General features: G+C 35.3%; 1 protein-coding gene and 1 non-coding gene across 5 annotated transcripts in view; both read left to right on the top strand.

Annotated features, from left to right (window-relative positions):
- The window catches only part of LRRC4C (leucine rich repeat containing 4C), a 1,364,302-nt gene that overhangs the window by 328,621 nt on the left and 1,015,700 nt on the right, over nt 1-19,981 (top strand). The window lies entirely within an intron of this gene.
- On the top strand, nt 5,151-5,256 carry LOC115830514. Its single transcript, XR_004026067.1, has one exon. It is a non-coding gene; the product is annotated as a U6 spliceosomal RNA (small nuclear RNA).

The raw sequence follows: 19,981 nt of genomic DNA, 5'->3' as shown, positions 1-19,981 counted from the left end.
AACAACTGTTTATTCAGCACCTACTATGTAGCAAGCACTGTCATATCTCTTTGAGCAATACATGGATCTCTTTTCACATAGCTTATAGTCTTGTGTGGTTAAAAATGAACAGTCAGTTTAATTCAGGCATTAAAATCTATTCATCATATTACCAAGCTCAATCATTTCCTTTTCACTACTAGACAAGTTTAGAACTGCAAATAGAAATGATTTTTTTCTTTTGGAGGTGTGACAGATTCTCCACTTCCATTATGAAGGAATTATTCAATTCATCCATAATAACAACCTCATGTCCCAGGGAAATTCAAATTGAAGGCCTGAATGATACTTATTATAGTCTTCTAATTATTTGGTTTCCCAAAAACGTAGCCCAAAAAAATATGGGCCTTCCCTTTTAGCTATCATAATAAACAGTGATGTGAATAGTGCAATCTGCCAATTAGAGGACCTACGTAGAGCACATTTTTGATAGAAGAATTAAAGAGGGAAGGGTGAAAGATTCAGAGCCAGCCAATAGTGGAACCTTGGCTTGCTAAGCAATGGCAGTGTGTAGAAGGCAGGATAGATGAGGTAGTGCCATAGTAACAAACATCCCCAAATCCCAGTAGGTTAAAGATAAAGGATTATTTCTTGTTCACAATTCACATCTGTCTTGTTATGAGCCTCTACTCCATGTGGTCTTCACTTTGAAATACTAGCTGATAAAAGCTCCATTGTTCAATAATAGCACTATCTCAACATAGCAATGCTTATGTTGAATAGAGCACTGAAGACTCAAGCACAGCAATTAAATACTCTGGCCCCAAAATAACATAGGAAATTTCTGTTCAAGTTCATGGCCTACAAATAATCTCAAGGCCACATATAATAGATATGTGGAGGTATATTATTTTTGACTGTATAGGGATAGAGAACAAATATATTTTGGTGAATAGTAATATCTACTACACTATGTAATAATATTAATTTCCTAATGTCATCTTATGCCCATTTCAGAGTACCAACAGCAAAAACAAAGAAAAAAGAAAAGAAAATCAAACTGAGACTTTATTTTAACTATGAATTATAACACAATACTTCCATATTCTTTCATTTGGCTGTGTCAAATAGATTTCTTTAGCAGGTGGGCATTAAAAGGGAGGAGGAGGAAGAGGAAAAGAAGTAAGGAGTTTGAATTAGGTCTTAATACTTGAGGATGAACACTCACTATTCGACACTAAAATTAAAAAAAAAAAATCTCTAGTCTTTTTCACAAAGAAAATTTGTTCAGATGAGCTTTGCTGACCTGGCAGCATATTTGATTTATAAAGAAACTTGAATATAAATATAAGAATTATTAGCAAAGTGTGGTACATGCAATTAAAATGTATACAGAAAAAATACCGTCTCAGATAAATTTTAATTGAAATTTTGTATTTACTCGATGCTTTAATTTGAAAATTCAAAGTGTATTAGATGGAATGCAAAATACTACATTGGATTTTCCTTATATACAAGTTACCTATTGTTGCATGACAAACTATCTCAAAACATAGTGGCTTAAAGTAATAATTAGTTTATTTCTCATAATTCTGTAGGTTGGATTGACTTTTGTGCTGGTGTCGCCTTCACTTTCTCATGGAATTACATTCATCTGGAGGCTCAGTTGAGGCTCATGTTCTACAGTGGCTTTGCTCGCATAATAGGTACCTCAGCTGGATTGTCCAGAAAGGCTGTCTCTCCACATATTCCTTCATCTCTGGCTTCTTCACCTGGTAGAAGCCGCATTTCAAAGTATCAAGCCTCAATATATCAGCACTTTTCAAACTTCTGCTTGTTTCATGTTTGTTGATGCCCTACGGGCCAAAGTAAGGCCAGAATCAGTGTTGGAAGAGCTACCTAATAGCTTAAATACTAGGAAGTATGGTTCTTTTGGAGTTAGTACTATAACAATCTGCTGCTGGCCACCTTCTGCGTCCATTGAGTCCTTTCTCTTCAGCATGCAAAACACTTTGACTTTCTGGTGAGACCCCATATATCCCATCCAAACATGTCACCAAGCTTGATGTCTGAAGCCTTATCATTTGCTTTAGGTCCAGATGTGAATGAGGATCCCTATTGCAACCCTTGTTAATCAGGAGACTAGTGAACTACAAAAAGGTTTTACTAGGTACTACTTTAAATCTTACTTGGGTCTTACAAGAAGTTTTACAACCTTATTTTCCAATTAATCTTTATCCTGAAGCTATTTGTTTTGATTAAAAAAATAGAAGGGTGGAAAGACTAAAAAAATGACAATTTTTAGAAAATTTTATTTTATTTTAATTTCTGGGATACATGTGCAGGGCCTGCAGGTTTGTTAAATGTGTGTCATGGTGGTTTGCTGCACCTATCAACCCATCACCTAGGTATTGAGCCCCACATGCATTAGCCATTTTTAAAATTACTAATTAAATAGTACTTTGTTATTTTATTAGTTTCTCTACTTTCTACTTTCAATTGAATGCATTTTCTCTAAAGTCTTCTCTTTGCTTTTGTACCTGCCCCTTACATAGCTCACAAAAGGCAAATGACGTTTTCAATGTGATTTGAAATCTCCACATCCATACACACAAATTCATTTGGCATGTTTTCTATTATTCAAGTTACTGTATGTAATGGTCTTTTCAATTATTTTATAACCATCCTTTCTTTCAGTTTTCAATAGTAGTTTTCGTAGTTAACTTCCTACTTCAACAAAGAATGTCCTTGCTGTGGGTTGAACTCTTCCCTCATATAATATCTTGTCTACCACACTCTGCTGGTCTAAAGCAACTCATGAAGCCTTACCAGTTTCAACTGTGGATGAACAAAATCTACCTTGATGAGAAAAAATTCAAAATACAGTTGGGTAAATAGACTACCTTGATGAGTGACATTGCAAAATAAGGTGGCTTTTTTTTCAATCTATGTTTTTGTATGATAATTATAATAATGCAAAAACATGTTTGAAAATCACTTGCTTATCATTGAAAAACATACAAATTTAGTTTATTTGTTAATGATACATAATAATAATACTTAGTGTTGTTTCAGACAAAAATAGGCATATTTTTATGCCAGAAGCTAAAGTTGGAAAATCTCATTACTAATGAGTTTATTGATTACCGCCTGGTTTTGTTAAATGAAGGAAGTTTTTGGACAATGTGAATTTTTTGAGGATTGCCTTATGTCTTTAAATGTTAATTATTTTTATTTCATGACTCAACATGGGCTTTTGTCAATAATTTTATAGAGATAATCATCAGAAAATATATCTGGTCTTTCTGGTTGTCACTTCAGATCCTAATGGCCATGTCTGGAGACAGATGGTCTTGCTTACTCCCCAGATAGACCTTTGTTAATTTTGATTACTCTGGAGCAATTCTGGGTGGGGCTATATAATAGTTGTTTTCTCTGTGTCCTTGAGAATCATCTGCAAATACCCTGATGTTTCAAACATTCTGGCTGAAAACATATATACAGTAGCCTCTCACTCTCAAACCGATAACTGGTGTCCATAGAAAGATTATCTTCTCATATCCCTGATGGGGTCGGGTATCCCAGCCCTGGGATTCTGACTCTCTAGCCTCTGTAATTCTTTGATAATTATTATAAAATCATCATATATCTATTTCCATCTCTCTTTCAAAAACCTTAGGGGAAAAGCCCACTCTGGCTCCTAAAGAATGGACTTGATACAAATGTATCAACTTTTGCTTCCCGTATTCTTGAAAATTGTCAGGCTGAGTGAAAGAAATAATAAATAGAAGAAACATTTTTGGGGGGGTTTTAACATAGAAATGACATTTTTACTCATAAATAATCACTTCTAAAATAGAACAATTAGCATTCATGTTAATGACTATGTTTATAGATAGAAAATTAAGTTTTTAAAAAGCATTTTTAAAGAAGCAGTGAAGAATCTGAGAGCAGAAGAGTTTGCTATATAGGAATTTTTACTTCTAGGCCTGTATGCCTGGCTTTGGCTAAGTTTATAGTGAATTACCAAGTGCTGTAGAATGAAGAAAAGACAGTTCCCTAGCCCACTGGCACTGCTGAATAGAACATTCATAACAGAATTCTTCGACTTACAGACCCTGGCTTATATTTTCTACTGAAAAGTACTTCGGATATGATAGAAGTTTGGATTGGTGGCAGAAGATGGGGTTTTAATCACGGCGTTCCACTTACGAGACATGTGGATATCAAATTCTGGTATGCCTGATGCCTCAGTTTCTTCATTTCTAAATTGATGCTAATAATACCTAACTTCTCTATCTGGTATGGGTAGAAAGTAAAATAGTATGTGTTTAAGCACTCTCTGAACTTAAAGAATTGCAACTTACCATTTTTGATAAGATGTTTCTCATCATCATTATTATCTTGAATTCTTGTAAAGATAAAATTGTATTCACCAGAAGAAACCAGCGGGTTGTTTCTATATGAAACTGTGCAGAACCCAGTGATAGGCATTTAGGCTTCAAAAATCAATTGCCTAAACATAGGAGAGAAAAGACATGCTGTGGCAACAGTTCACTGAAACAATGTTATGGGGCGTTAAGTTGATCTCAAAGTTAATATGAGTACACAGTGTGAAGTGACTGCAAAACTCTGGCATGATTAGCAGGAAAAGAGTTTACACGCTGTAGGAAGTTGTAGTCTTATTCTTCTCTGCATTGATTAAACCACACACCCAGAATATTGAGTGCAATTGCAGGCACAATATTTTAAAGAATTAGAGGAAATCCAGAGTAATTCCAGGGTGAGATTTGTGAAAGGCTTAGAAATCATATCACCTGAGAAAAATTTGAGTGAACTCAGAGAAGCTGAGAAAGAATGAATAAATTTATCCTGTGTTCTTCTGAGTACAAAGCTAAAAGCAATGGTAGAATTTATTAAAAAAAACATAGCTCAGAATACAGAAAGCATTTATAAAATCCAGAGTTGCTTGAAATCAAGATATGATGACTCACTGAGCAGGGAATTTACCCTCCTTGGAGGTGCTTCAAGAGAGGCTGCCTGACCTCCCTCACCGCACTTAACATAGGATGGGAATTTCCAATTGTGTTGGAGTTTTTATTGGATGATCTCAAGTTCTTCCAACAATTCAGCATACATGCTCAAGACTGCTATGAAATATTTAGTATAGTGCTCACTTAGGCTGAATACACACTAAAGTTGGAACAATACAGAGAAGATTAGCATGATCACCATACAAGGGTGACACAAATTTTTTAAGCGTCAGTGTATATGTATATAAAATAAATACAATAAAATTATAAAATAAATTGTTTAGTATAACAAAAGCATCATTTTCTGAAACCCATGAAATCCTTATTTCATGAGATGTTTCATTAAAAATACAGTCTACCTGTAAGATACTTTGGGGGTATTCTACCTGCTATAGTTCATCTAGAATATGATGATACACATTGTTAGATTGGAAAGTCTGAATTCTAACAATAAAGACACCTGAAAAATATGTTTGGCCCAATTTTTTCTTAACTTATTTGATCATGCAGTATTTATATATATTTCTATCTATTTATTTTTACATATAATCTCTATTACTAACCTGTATAATGATTGGCATTAGAAATCATCTGGGCATATTAAAAGTTATGATTTTAAAAATAAGTGATCCAGAGCTCTTCTAATTTATAAAATATATATTATCAGTAGAAAATGTCAAAGCTTTATTTTCAGATATGAGGCAGTTTTCAGAAGGCAACACAATTTGATCTAGCTCCCTAGGATGGCAGAGGAGTTATGATAAAACTGAGCACCTAACGTATCAGACCTTCCAGCATCATTCCAGCTATTAGTAATGAGTATCAAAAAACTTGAGGGTAGACTTGTTTCCTGACAGAACTAACAGAGTCTGGCTGGGTTCAATAAATATGTTTTACCCTATTATATTTTGAAGAGTTAAACTGTTACTTGACCAAAGGCTGAAATCCTAGATGTGTCTACAGAGTTCAGCAGTATTTTCCTGCTATCTCAGCTAGCTATTTCTCTTCAACGTATATCCATTTGGTTCAAGGTTTTTTTACATATATTTTTGCTTTTGCATCTCTCCAGCTTCCCAGCAGTGTTTCCTAGAAGCAAGGAGATGTTTATTATATGTACCATCAATTTGACTTTATTCTACATTTTTCTTTATTTATCCCAGCTTAGGATCATGACATTCCCCTACCATTTGTGTGGATTTTTCTAGGTGAGATTTTTGTGTGTGTGTGCTGCTAATGATGACAATACCTCTGCATTTAGTCCTCAGGCAGACTCTCCTGGAATTGGTTGTTTAGAACTGGAAATTATTGATCTGCCTAGGCTTGATCTGTGCTCCCTTTATCTGAGCTGACAATATTTGTTCTGTGATTCAGCTAACATCTCCTTTTCTCAGGGTCATCCCTTTTATTTTATCCTCTAGCACTTGGACAGTCCTCCTATGGCAATGTGTTCTAACACCTTTCTGTGATCTGATCCTGACAGGGCCAGAGAAAATGTTCAGGTTAATGAAGAGCCTCATTATAAACACACATCCACTTGCTATTGTGTTGACTCACATTAAATTCTCCATGTGATTATATTCTGGGTTGAATTATCTAATATTTAATGATGTACTAGGCATTGAATAGTATAGTAAATGCTGCTGCCTAGTAGGAAGGGGAAGGCATTGGAAATAATTTAAAAGAAGTATGACAAGGGAAAAGTACATAAAAATGTATTGCAAATTTATCATAATGCCTGAGTAAAGTAGCTATTTTCAGAATTCAGAATTGGAATATTAATGTCAAGTATGTGTTGCTTATCAAGCCTACCCCATATCAGTGTGAGAGAGTTTCACAATATATAAAGGTTATAGCTTCGCTAAACTGTAAATACAATAAAATCAAAGACTGACTTTTTAAATGACTGATATATCCTATAATGTCATGGTTTTTGTAAGGAATGGATGGTACTCCAAAAAGGGATAATTGAAAAAAGTTTGAATAAAAAGGATCTTTATGAGGAAATCGTGGTTAAAAGAAACCAACAGAGGATGGCAAAGCACCTTTAGGTTAGTTTGTTAGTCTGTTTTTACACTACTATAAAGAATTACTTGAGACTGGGTAATTTATAAAGAAAAGAGCTTTAATCGACTCATAGTTCCACAGGCTTAACAGGAAGCATGACTGGGAGGCCTCAGGAAATTTACAATCATGACAGAGGACAAAGGGGAAGCAAGCATGTCTTACCATGGCAGAGTAGGAGAAAGAGAGAGCAAAGGGGGAAGTGCCACACACACTCACACCATCAGATTTCATGATAACTCACTTACTGTCAATAGGGCAGCATGGGGGAAATCTGCCCCCATGATCCAATCACCTCCCACCAGGTCCCTCCTCCAACATTGGTAATTACAATTCAACATGAGATTTGGGTAGGGACACAGAGCCATATCACTTAGCAAGAGAAGGAAGACTTTATTATCCTTAGATCTAAAAGGGGAAAGGCAATGAGTGGCTACAAGAACTCATTGAGAGCTGTAGCTTCAGAAAAGACTAGGTAGCCTGTTAGAAGCTGCCTTCATGAAGTAATATAGCCACTGTCAAGCAGTAGTCCAACAGTGAGGAGCACAAGAAATAAGCACCTAGCTCACTTTCTCCCCAACCTCCAATCCTCCATTAGTGCCTCCACTGGCCAAGCTCAACTAGAATATAGGGAGCAATGAAATCCACATAAATCCATATATAATGATTTGCCATCTGAAGCATAGAACGGGATGGAGAATGTCAGGGAGTGAATGTGAAAGAACAAACAAAAAAGTACCCTGCACAATGACAAATACTGAATACTATGCCTGGAACTCAATAGGTATTTGTTGGATGGACAGGTGGTTTTTTGGCAGGTTGGATGAATGAAAAGAAAACTTGAATCTACTTATTTCATTTTTAGTAAAAATTTGTGGGTTTTTTTCTGGCTGTTCAGCCTCTGGACTCCTTTGCTTGAGGAATTTGTCATTTTCTGAGTTTTAGTATATGGTAGGCCTCTTCCTTGCATTGTGAAAGCTTTTAAGGCCAGATCTCTGCTAGAAGTTGTCTATTATAAGGTAGCTAGGTGGATATGGTGCTTTGGACTGAGACCAAATCAGAAGGGAAAATTTTAGCATTGATTCTAGTTTTGACAACAGTTTTTTCTCCTTTAAAACTCCCAGAAAGAATGCTACTACTCTCTTTTTGAAAGTAAAAGTTTCTGTGTAATCCTACACTAGTCAATTTTTTGATAGCAAAAACTGAAATTTCAGTGTTGCAAAATTCAAACTAATGTCCTCAGCTCATCTATACATAAATCATTATTTATTTCAATAGTTTGGATCTGTGAAGCATAAATGTATCTAACCTAAGTGAAACCAAGTCCACTTTTTAAGAGAGAGCAAACATGAAAGCCATCACAGGAAACACATGTTTCATAATCCTGGAAGTCATGAGACCGCCTGGTAGCAAACATAAGATTTTAGTTTATTACTCTTCTAACTTTCATTGGCAAGGTCCCTTAACCTTGAACTTATAATTCTAGATAGTGGCCGAATCTCTTCAAACTTTGGAAAGAGCCATTAGTGGCATGACCTTTGAGGGATTCTCCAACAGGTTATAAAACAGAACAGCAAAATTATTCCGCCACCTAAGTGGTTTAAGCAAATTGACTTACCTAATGGGATTACCTTTGCATTAACTTAAATTATTCCAATGTCTTGCTCAAGTACAGCAAGCTCACCTTTGTGTTTTCTTCCAGAAATAATTTAATCTACCACAGAGTGACTTCTCCACTCACTAGCTGTGTGACTTTAGGGAAGTTACTCAATCTCTTTGCATCTCATTTTTTCTCTCTGAAAACTGAGATGATTGCAGTAGCTATCTCACATACTGGAAAATGAAAATTAAAATAATTTAAAATATGCTATGTACTTAAAACAGTGCCTCAACATATAAAGATTGTTTGGAAAATGTTAGCCAAAGAGATACATGAACGTCATCAGCAAACGACAATGAAAAAGTACAGTGAAACAATACAGAAAATCAAGAGGGAAGGCAAAGAAAGCCACGGATGATAATGAATTGTTAAAGCATGGTACCCTTTACACTTCTCTGGAGTTAATCACCTATAGTATTGTTTACAAAAATTTGCAATGTCCTTTAAATATAAACAAATAAAAGGAAACAAGCAGAGAAAAAAATACACAGGAGGAGCACAACTATTTTTTGAAAAAAAGATGAGAAAAGGATTTATCTTGGAAGGCTTCATCAATAGGACACTCTATGATGTAATGAAAAATGCCCTTGATGGTGATCCTTATAATAAGTGATAAGTTCCACAGGGCTGTTTATTGTCTAACAACACTCAAACTAGGTCAATGGCATCACAGTGAAATTTGCTTTTCTAAAAGGACAACCTCTTGCCATACCAAAAGGAAGAGGTTCTGGATGTGGAAGACATAAAAGAATTGAGGGTGGGGAGACTGATTTGCCTTTTCAGAGAAGAGAGAGAAGCTACTCAATGACTGGTGGAAATGGAATTTACCAATTGAGAAATGAATGAATTGACTATCATAATGGGAAATTTAGGGTTGATAGAGATACATTAAATGTGACTGGTGGCGAAAGGAATGGACAGTGACCAAATCTAAAAAACAATTTTGTTCTGAACTTTTGGCTTGTGTAAGAAAAGAGCAAGACACAAATTCTGCTTTGCTGTCTTTGATTCTAGGTCCCACCTCCCTGCTTTCAACTTCAGGCTGAGGGGCTTTTTAATGCTTAGATTCAATCTGCCTCATGTTGGATGTCTGACAAATTTGGGGGGCTGTGAAAGCTGTCAAAATAAATTGTCCTCATAATGTAAGAGGGAAGCCAAGCTCCACATCCCTCTGGTTGCAGCGAATGTGCATACTCAGCTAGAAAATCAGCATTGTGCTTCAGCAGCCTACTGGATATATTGGTCAAGGGTGAATTTCCAAGGACATCCCTTTGGAATTTCTATACAATTCTTTAGGTTTTGCGAATAAGTCAGTTTCATTTTCCTGAGGCAATGCATTAGTCATGTATACATTGACATTTGATAAAGGAATGACCGTTGAAGGGGTAGTAATTTTTAGAATTATTGCCTAAACTTTCTTCCTTATCTTAGGTCAGTCACCTTTAACATTTAAATGCTGACTTTTACCACAGAAGAGTTTAGCTGTTATCAATATCTTTCACTATTTAAATAGGTTTTATGGTGCATGGAATATTTGAATCTCCATTTTAGTTTTAAATTCTTGCACTCTGATCATAAGTGTAAAATAAGCTAATGAGAATTTTGCTTGGATTACTAATTAATGAGATTTCTTCTTATTTTTGAAATGGTCCTATTGCACCATTTTCTTCATTTTTTCGATTATAATATTGGAGGGTAGGGGCAAAAGACCAGGTTTATGCTTTTTACTGATTTAATAATGTCACAACGTGATATCCTACAACCTGAGAATGACTTAGACTTTTTATTCTATCAAATATTTTCCTTAGAAAATGCAATATCCCATTAAATGAAGTTTAAAAATAATGATGACATCAATGCTTAATTTCACCACTCTTACAAAACAATGCTCTTTTCCACATGCACTTTTTACATACATACATAAAATTGCACAGTTGCTATCATAGTTTACAGAATGACATTTGTATTAAGCTATTTTCACTTAATATTATATTATAAAATTAGCCATTATCACTGATATTTTAAAGCTTTTCTAGTATTTTGTTATGTTGATACTTAATATTTTGTTATGTTTTTTAAAATTTGTATCAGTAAACCACTCTAAAAGTGGATTTGGTAAGTGGCTACAAACAAAGCAATTTATTTAGTTCTCAATGCTGTGGTCAGCAATTTGAGCTGAGCTCAGCTGGGTAGTTCTGTTCTCAGCAGGGCTCTTTCATGTGTCAGCAGTCAACTGCAGGTAGGGTAGATGACTTTGCTTTGGGGAGATGGCTTGTTTTCAGCTAAAGTAACGGGAGTCCCTGGGCTGCAAGTTTTTCATTCTCCAGCAGGCTAACTCTGGGCTGCCAGTGTTCCAGTGTTCCTAGTGCAAACTGTTAGGCATTCTATTGGCCAAAGCAAAGCCTGATGCCAGTCCAGGTTCAAGAAATGTGGAAGTACATTTCATTTCTTAATGTGAGAGCATGCAAAGGGCATGGCCTATGGTGAGGTGGTGAGGGTGTGTGGGATAAAAATTTATGGACACTTTACAATATTAAATATTTCTATTGCAATTAACATTGCAGTGAACTTTATTGTACTTATAGCTTCTGTAAATTTCTGCTGAATAATGTCAATAACTTAATCAAAATTATCAGGATAAATTCCTGGGAGTAGAATTAGTAAATTATACGTTAAAATGTCATCATGATAACATCAAATTAATGGAGGGTTTTAAGAGTCACTTTCATTGGTTTTAGCAACTCACTTTGTCTAACATCTCAGTCCTTCCACTCCCTTTCCATTTTACTCTTTCTCCAAAATGACTGTAGTAAATACTATTGTTTTGGAAACTTAGTAAATGCTCAGTAATATTGGTTATTATTATTACTGTTACTATATTTTGCTCTTTCCACCAGCCTTCCTGCAACAATACTACCTTCAATTGCTCTTTCTTTGTTCTAGGATCAGCCAATCATCACAGATCATTCATTTAAAATAGATTAATACATTGTTATTTAATTAAATATAGATATAAAGTTCAGCTGTTTACTCTGTGATTGGGCTTTGTTAAATGCTATATATATTAACTAAATTCTCCCGCAACTTATGAGCTAGGTATTTTATGATTCAGTTTTTTTTGAGATGGAGTCTCGCTCTGTCGCCCAGGCTGGAGTGCAGTGGCACAATCTCGGCTCACTGCAAGCTCCGCCTCCCGGGTTCACGCCATTCTCCTGCCTCAGCCTCTCCGAGTAGCTGGGACTACAGGCGCCCGCCACCACGCCCGGCTAATTTTTTTGTATTTTCAGTAGAGACGGGGTTTCACCGTGGTCTCGATCTCCTGATCTCGTGATCCGCTCGCCTCGGCCTCCGAAAGTGCTGGGATTACAAGCGTGAGCCACCGCGCCTGGCCTATGATTCAGTTTTATAGCTGAAAAACCCGAGGCTTCATAGCTTATCCAAAGTCACACAGGATGCATATGGTGGAGCCAGCACTTGGATTATGTTTCTTTGAAACCAAAGCTTATAGTCTTAAATGCTCTGTGCTGGTTTTTACTCTCGATGATACATATTCATAGACATATCCATTTATATTTAACACAGTGACTAGAAGCAGAGTAGATGCTAAATAAATGGTAGCTTAAAGACATGAAAAGTAATACAGGTTAATTAATGCTGTCACATATTTGAACATTGCTGGGCTAGCTCTCATGGTGGAAAGGGGAAGGCTGAAAGAGTCACAGAGGAGCTGCACTCACCTTTGGAACAGGATGATCATAAAAGGGGTCAGACCAAACTTCTAAGAACCAAAAACCTTGCTAGCTAGGAGGCAGGCAAATAGCATCAGTAATGCCTTGGATAAAATGAAACAAGGCTACAATAACGAGTTTGTGATTCAGGAACATAGCTCTGGTTACCAGTGGGGGGAGACTGACAAGGACAACGTTAGTCCACAATCCTGGGAGATCCTGATTACCTTTAGAGAACTTAGAAATGAGAGTCAAAGTGGATCTCAGCTATTGGGCCTAAAACATTCAGGTAGAAGATCCGTGTTTCATGAATTAGAGGCAGAATATTAATATAAATTTTTTTGAAATCTGAAACTCACAAGGGTTTAAACTGGGTACACTATTATTTTTTCCCATTGCAACTGAACGCAATTAAAATCTTGGGTTTTTAAGGCTTATTTATATTGCCTTCCTTCTTCAATGTGTGTTTTAGCAGAAAAGAATGAATGGCAAAAAAAATTTTTTGCCAGTATTTCTGTTTTGGTTGACTCCATTTTACTGCTAAATAAGGAGCAAAATCACTAGAAGTCTATGTGCAAAAAAAAAAAAAAAAAAAAAAAAAAAAAAAAGATGGGGGGATATAGGGAACAGTGATCTAGTCAGTGAAATTAATTAAAAGTTGACTGTAGTAATAGCTACTTAGCAAGTCATTTGTTCTTTTCTTAAAATTCAAATTTTATGACTAAACCTCAAGAATTTGTTAATTAACATATCAAAAGAAGATCCTGCTTTTCCTTTAGCTCTGGAAGTTTTAGTAATGTGGTTACAGTTTGTTCTTTAAGTCTTTCTGAAAAAGTTACTTAGCTTTAGAGAAATAAGCAAGATTTAAAACATTTTAATATTTATAACTTTTTATTATAAAAATTTTCAAGCATATATCAGAGAGAAAATACTATAATAAACTCCTATAAATATGTAACCTGCCTTCAACAGTTATGAAAAAAATGGCCAGTCTTCTTTCATCCCTGCCCTCATCTACTCCTCCTCCACGGTGTTATTCTTAAAGCAAATCCCAGGCATAATTTCATCCACAAATACTTTTCTAAAATTACTTTTGAACTTTTGAAAAACTTATTTACTAAGCTATTACAACTTTTTATATCATATCTGATTCAGTGGCGTTATAGATTACCTTGAATCATTTACTACTTTCTTTGATTTTCAGTTATGCAGCTGAACTAAGTTTTTTTTTTTTTTTTTTTGAGACGGAGTCTCGCTCTGTCTCCCAGGCTGGAGTGCAGTGGCGCGATCTCGGCTCACTGCAAGCTCCGCCTCCCAGGTTCACGCCATTCTCCTGCCTCAGCCTCTCCGAGTAGCTGGGACTACAGGCGCCCGCCACCACGCCCGGCTAATTTTTTGTATTTTTAGTAGAGACGGGGTTTCACCGTGGTCTCGATCTCCTGACCTCATGATCCGCCCGCCTCGGCCTCCCAAAGTGCTGGGATTACAAGCATGAGCCACCGCACCCGGCCTGAACTAAGTTTTAAATGTATGAGCTTGTTCAATACTCCTTAGTCATGTGCTATAGTACTGTATTATATCCTTGTCATAAACTATGAAAAAACATTCTTATTGAATCAGCTTCAGTGAATTAATATTGTTTTATTGTACTTACTTTTAAAATTTAGAGATGTGTAAAAAAGGGAGATTATGAGGATGAAATGTTTACTGATTTTTTGGGGGAAAATGTTATTAAATTTTATCTAAATTGCTATTTCTTTCTAAAAATTTTTAATCCAAATGATAATGCCTTTTGAGATTGAGCGGGTATACACTTGAACCAACTGAAGTCTTCAGGACATCCTTTGAAACAAATCTTAGATTAGCTATGTATCAAGTAAGGTAGCTATATACTAATAGTCTGGCATATACATAAGAGGGAAGATTTTGTTCTCTTTCCAGGGAATTCTTGTTTGCTTCATAGCATCAGCTGTCTGGAATTAGAATTTACTTGTTTTTGTTGTAAATAAATAATAAATAACAGATTTTTTTTTTAAATTTAAAGCCATTGAAAATTATCTTGGAAATAGTTGATTTTATAGTATTCCAGTGCTGTCACAGTGTAATACTGAAAACTGAAAGTTTTTATTTCGTTCATTACAATTTTTTGATCTTCAAATATAAGGTACTATACTGATAAATAATTGTTATATTTTTGAGAGTTCAGAAAAGACATATATACATTAGCAGTTTGTGAAGCTATTTTTATACTGATTAATAACAATTTGATTACCTTAATAGAAAATGGGCTCTTTTAAACACTGATTACATTTAGATTCATCTAATGTTTAGATAATGTGTTCTCATGGTGCTTCTAATATTTATGTATTTTGGAGATATTGCATGTACCTTCTATTCTGTTAAAGAGATGGTTTTCTGCCACTTTATGTGTTTCCAACAGATAATCATGAAAGGATGTATGCAGAAATGTTAAAAAAAAAAACTCATAAAACAATGAGGTATAAATCTTAGTGCAATGGTCAGAATCCAGCATGGGACAGATGATTAAAGGGAGAGTAGACTCAAGAAAACTTGGTGCTGATTTCAGTGGGCCAAAGGCTTGGGGAAGAGGCTCAGATTGCTTGGTAGAGAAGAAACGTACAGCCAAGGTATCCCAGTCTACTGGACAAGATTTTATTATATCTTCTTCACCCTCTAGCAACTAATCATTTCGCCTTTAAACCTCCAACACATTTTAAAACATGCAGAAAATCTTATTTTTTGTGAATTGCTGAGTGACATTCCGAAATTTGGTCTCTGCCTGTGGTATAGTTTAGACAAAGCTATTATCCCTCCAAACTGTGTGGTAATGACAACACATGCTGCTTAATGTAAACTCACAGCCCGGTGCTGGGCAGACGTGATTAAGCTGTCATCTTCCCCAACAGCATCAGCAGGAGAAAAATAAAGAAGCAAAATCATCTTATTCATATTTATTAGGGGGCTTTGCAGTGGGTCTGTGCCCTCATGCAATTGACATTTTTGCTCATGTTTATGGCTGATGAGCTGTGGATCAATTTAAATTAATCCTTCGCTAGCCTAGAAAAAAAAATACTGACTTTTATAAAGTGGCATCACCTCCATGTCTCCTTCCTCTCTATGTCTTAGCAAATATACACATTCATTTATTCTGAAAGTTTAGCATGGTTAGATATTGTTTGCAAAATTTAAAATATCATAATATGGCTCAACCTATATGCAAATAAAGGCTTCAGAAAATTTACTTGTTTAGTTTTTAATTCTTTGTTTGTATCCTTTAACCAAATATACACTAATTCCTGCATGCACAGTCATACACACAAATTAATGAATGTATGTGTACACACACACACCTACTCATGCATGTTTTTTATTGTTTTCATCATTTGTTTTTCTACCACATTAGTGAAAAGCACAGTATTCAATGAGGAAAATCATGATCTTGGGTATAATGAATGTGCTCTGATTCTCTTTTTATTTGGATTTGAAAAATAAATCTGGACCTATGCATTAATTCTTAGGTATAATCCCTGAATAAAATGCTTTTCCAACATGTACATGTGAAGGTGTGCAAAAGTCAGAAAGGAGAGTACATGATTGAAATTATAAAATGTCAGTGGGGTACCTATCAGTTCCAAGAAAAACAGAAGTGCATTTGTTCATAAAATTTTAAAGGAACAAGAAGAGGGCTTATTCTATGCCCATTGCCTTGATTCAAAGCCACTACTTCAACTCCCCTGATTCAATCTGGAATATAGTAAGATTGACAGAGAAAGAGATTAAAGATCTGTAACCTTCCGGCAAACAACCCCAGGCTGCCTTGCCCACCTAATAGACAGCATCTAAGACAAGGGAAGAACACATTCTCCTAGTTCATTCAATTCCGAGCTTTCCTATCTTGGGCTGTCAAGGAGATGCCAATTTCTGCCAAAGTGCCTGCTCTCCAGGAGATGCTGAGATTAGAAACTGGCCGGAAAGGCTTTACTTGTTTTTGTCATTGAGCAGTCAGTGTCAGGATGTGAGGAACTTACCTCACTGGATGTAGAGGTGACATCTTGATACATTAGCTTGCTAAAGAGTTGGCAGGACCATGACAGCTTCTGGCTGTTGGCATCCTGGATTCATTTACTTCCCAAATTGTTAATGTAGCAAATTAACCTTGTCTGATGAACTTCTGCTACATTTTCAAGGGTCATTGGATATAGACAGAGATAATAAGCAAAGTATTTCTAATACTTTTTACATCCTCTCTCACTCATCATCTCTTATCTTGCTTGTTGCCTAACCTCTTCTGCTAGACCTTTCTATGAAAAAAATATATATTTTCTCTAATCTCTGATAGAAAATACTGAATCTGGGTATATTTCTAGTATCTATGATAGTCAGAACTTTTTTCTATAAGGTTAATCATGATGGACAATCTCCATGAGGATATTGATGAGCTAGTTGGTACCACGACCAGATATGTAAAATCTAGACAGGGAAAGGTTACTTTTACTTATGCTTCTAAATTAAGGTTTTTGTCTGTGTCACAGGTGCTCTAAAGCCACTGCAAATTCCTACATTCCAACCACAGCAGAGCAACCTGTCTGTAATTTCATGTTTCAAAGTGCTAAGGAGAAAAAATAGAGACCCTGGACTTTCATGTCTTTGCCTCCATTTTAACTACTGAGATAAAGGCATGCATTTGTATCACCACCTTTTTTCCTCGTCTTTGCCAAATACTGAAAAACAAATCGTATTTTCATAGAATAAATTAAAATCTGGAGGAGATTTAATAGTTTAATATACTTTATCTACAGGAAGTGGAAGGACAGAGTGGTGGTTATGAATTCAAAGCTATGTTCACAGAAAATAAGATTGATTCCATCCCTGGGCCAGGAACACTGCTGCCTGTGTCTACCTTTTGTATGTCACTGGGTTCTCACAACAACTTTATGAGACAGGTAATGATGAGGTTCATTACTTACAGCTGCAAAGAGGCAGCATCAAGAAGTTATAAAGAGTATACAAGGGCTTTGGAAACAGCTTCCCTTTTCAAATTGTGACAATGTCTCTTACTTGTTGTGCAACTTTGGATAAGGCATAAATTCTCAACCCTTTAATTTCTTCATTTATAGAATGCCAATAATAATAATGCCTTTCTCATCTATTAGTGGTTTAACTGAGTTAAAACATCAATCTATGAGTATAATGCCCAGCACAGTGCTTCTCCAAAGTAGTCTCCAGCTCTTCAGCATCTGCGTCTCTGAGAACTTCCTAGAAATGCAGATTCTTGGGTTACAACTCAGACATATTGAATCAGAAATTCTGGGGGTGAACTTCATTAATATATGTGTTAACAAGATCTCCAGGTTACTCGGATGCTTGCTTACATCTTAGATCCACTGGAGTAGAACACATAAATACTTAAAAAATGCTGAATTTGAAAAAAGTGCTCCTTAAGAAAACACCCAGTTGTGACTTTGTGTGTTCAGTATTGAACCCTTCCTAATATTTGTATTAATATCACGTGACTGAAGAGTCAAAAAGAGATGAAATATTGACTTTCAACCCTATGAAAATATATCTTTGAAATTGGTTAATAAAACTTGCAAAAAGTAACAATAAAAAGTTTTGAGCACAATATTATTCATGTAGAAGACTGAAGGTACTCACCAGCACATGTGGAATAATTTAATTGCTTCATGTATGCCTACAATGATAAACACTATTTAACATTTAACTTGACATCTAAGAGTACAGTTTAGAAGTCATTTCTAATATTTATTATCTCAGTGATGTTGAATAAGTTATTTACATTCTCTTTGTCTTAGTTTACTCATTTTTAAGATAGGAACAATAAGAATCTATAAATCTATAGTGAGAATTAAATAATATGATTCATGTAAAGTGCAAATGGCTGTTTTTAAGGAAATATTAGCTATTATTATTATTATTAAGCTTGTACTTTGCATTCTGTATTGTCATTAAATCATCTCAATAGCCACACATATTAAATAATATTATGTCTTTATATCATTGATGGGAATTCTGAGGATCATAGAGATTAAAGAATAAGCCATAAGTCACCCAGTTATGTACTAGAGCCAGGATTGAAGCCAGAAAATCTAATTTCAAATCTATCCACTTAAATAGAGATAAGCAGAGTAGTTGTAGATATTTCTGACTTCCCATGGAGCAATAAAATAGTGGGTTGAGGAAAAACCTCGGGAAGATAAACTGTGAGGTTTTAACCAGGATTTTCCCCATAAAGAGGTTGGTGTTGCATTTTGTCTTTGGTACACGCTGTTGTAGAGGAAAAATTATAAAGACCATTATCTCAAGAAATGATCTTGAAGAAAAAGCAATACTGCAAGACAAAAAAACCCAAGCACCTTAAAGTTGAGGAAAGTATTCCCTTCCTTCTCTTGATACTCTTAAAGAGATTAATCAAAGGGGCCACTTTGAGTTAGGTCTAGGAGAACAATTTCAATGGGAAGAAACGGTGTTGTAGGATGGGTTTGATGAGCCTGATTCCTTTCACAAAATTCCTTGGACTCATTTTTAGAATCTGTAAAATGTAAATGTAAAACTAGATGATAAATAAATTATCTTCTAGTTCCGTTACACACTTTTTAGATGTTGTTTTTAATTATCAGCAAAAGGGAAATCATAAAAGATATTTAGACACAGTAAAGAAGGAGACTTTCCAAAATTTAAAGGTTGTCATTTTATTGAATCTTAGCTTAAAGCCCCTGAGGGCTCTGGGGCCAAAGCAATGTAAGTTTTCTTCTAGTTTTATATCTGGCTTTGTTTCTGATTCTAAATAAAGCCTTTATTGTCTTTCTATAACAGTATATCAAACCATCTCCATCATGACAATTTCTTCAAATTCATAATTGTATCAACTGCTTGATTTGTGATTTTATAGGTTTGCTTTAAAAGACATAAACAGTGAAGGCATGAGAGCTGTCTTTTAGCAATTGAAATCCATCTAATTATTTTCCACCCTGAATCTCAATCTCACCTTTCCTAACATAATCCATTTTCTCCAATTATAGAGTAGGAAAGTACAGGGTAACTAAATGACTGGCAGAACTTTATTTTTTTCTGGGATTGGAAAGGGATAAAGGGATGAATACGGGAGAGGAAACACAAGGAAATATATCAGTTAGATCAGTTAAAAACATTAAGTAATTTCTATTACCAGAAACTAATACAATTAGCTATATAGAATAGAAAATGTCACATCAAAAAAAGTTAATATCAAAAAAAGACTTTGAGGCCCAGATCCTGTGTATAATGCTCACCAATGTGTTCTGAATTTGCAACTGTGGGAATGAATGTAGATGTGCTGATTTTGCCTAGCAACTCTTCATGCAATTAATATCAGACACCAAACAAATACATTTTCTAATTCTTGGTAGGTTGTTAATTTTTATTGAAGTCAGTCAAGATAATAATTTCAGTCATCATAGCATATAAGAAAGGTTTATTTCACTTCTAAAATATATGTTTCC

This window comes from Nomascus leucogenys, chromosome 15, assembly GCF_006542625.1.
Source record: "Nomascus leucogenys isolate Asia chromosome 15, Asia_NLE_v1, whole genome shotgun sequence".
NCBI lineage: Eukaryota > Metazoa > Chordata > Mammalia > Primates > Hylobatidae > Nomascus > Nomascus leucogenys.
This window is presented reverse-complemented; position numbering and strand designations above follow the sequence as displayed.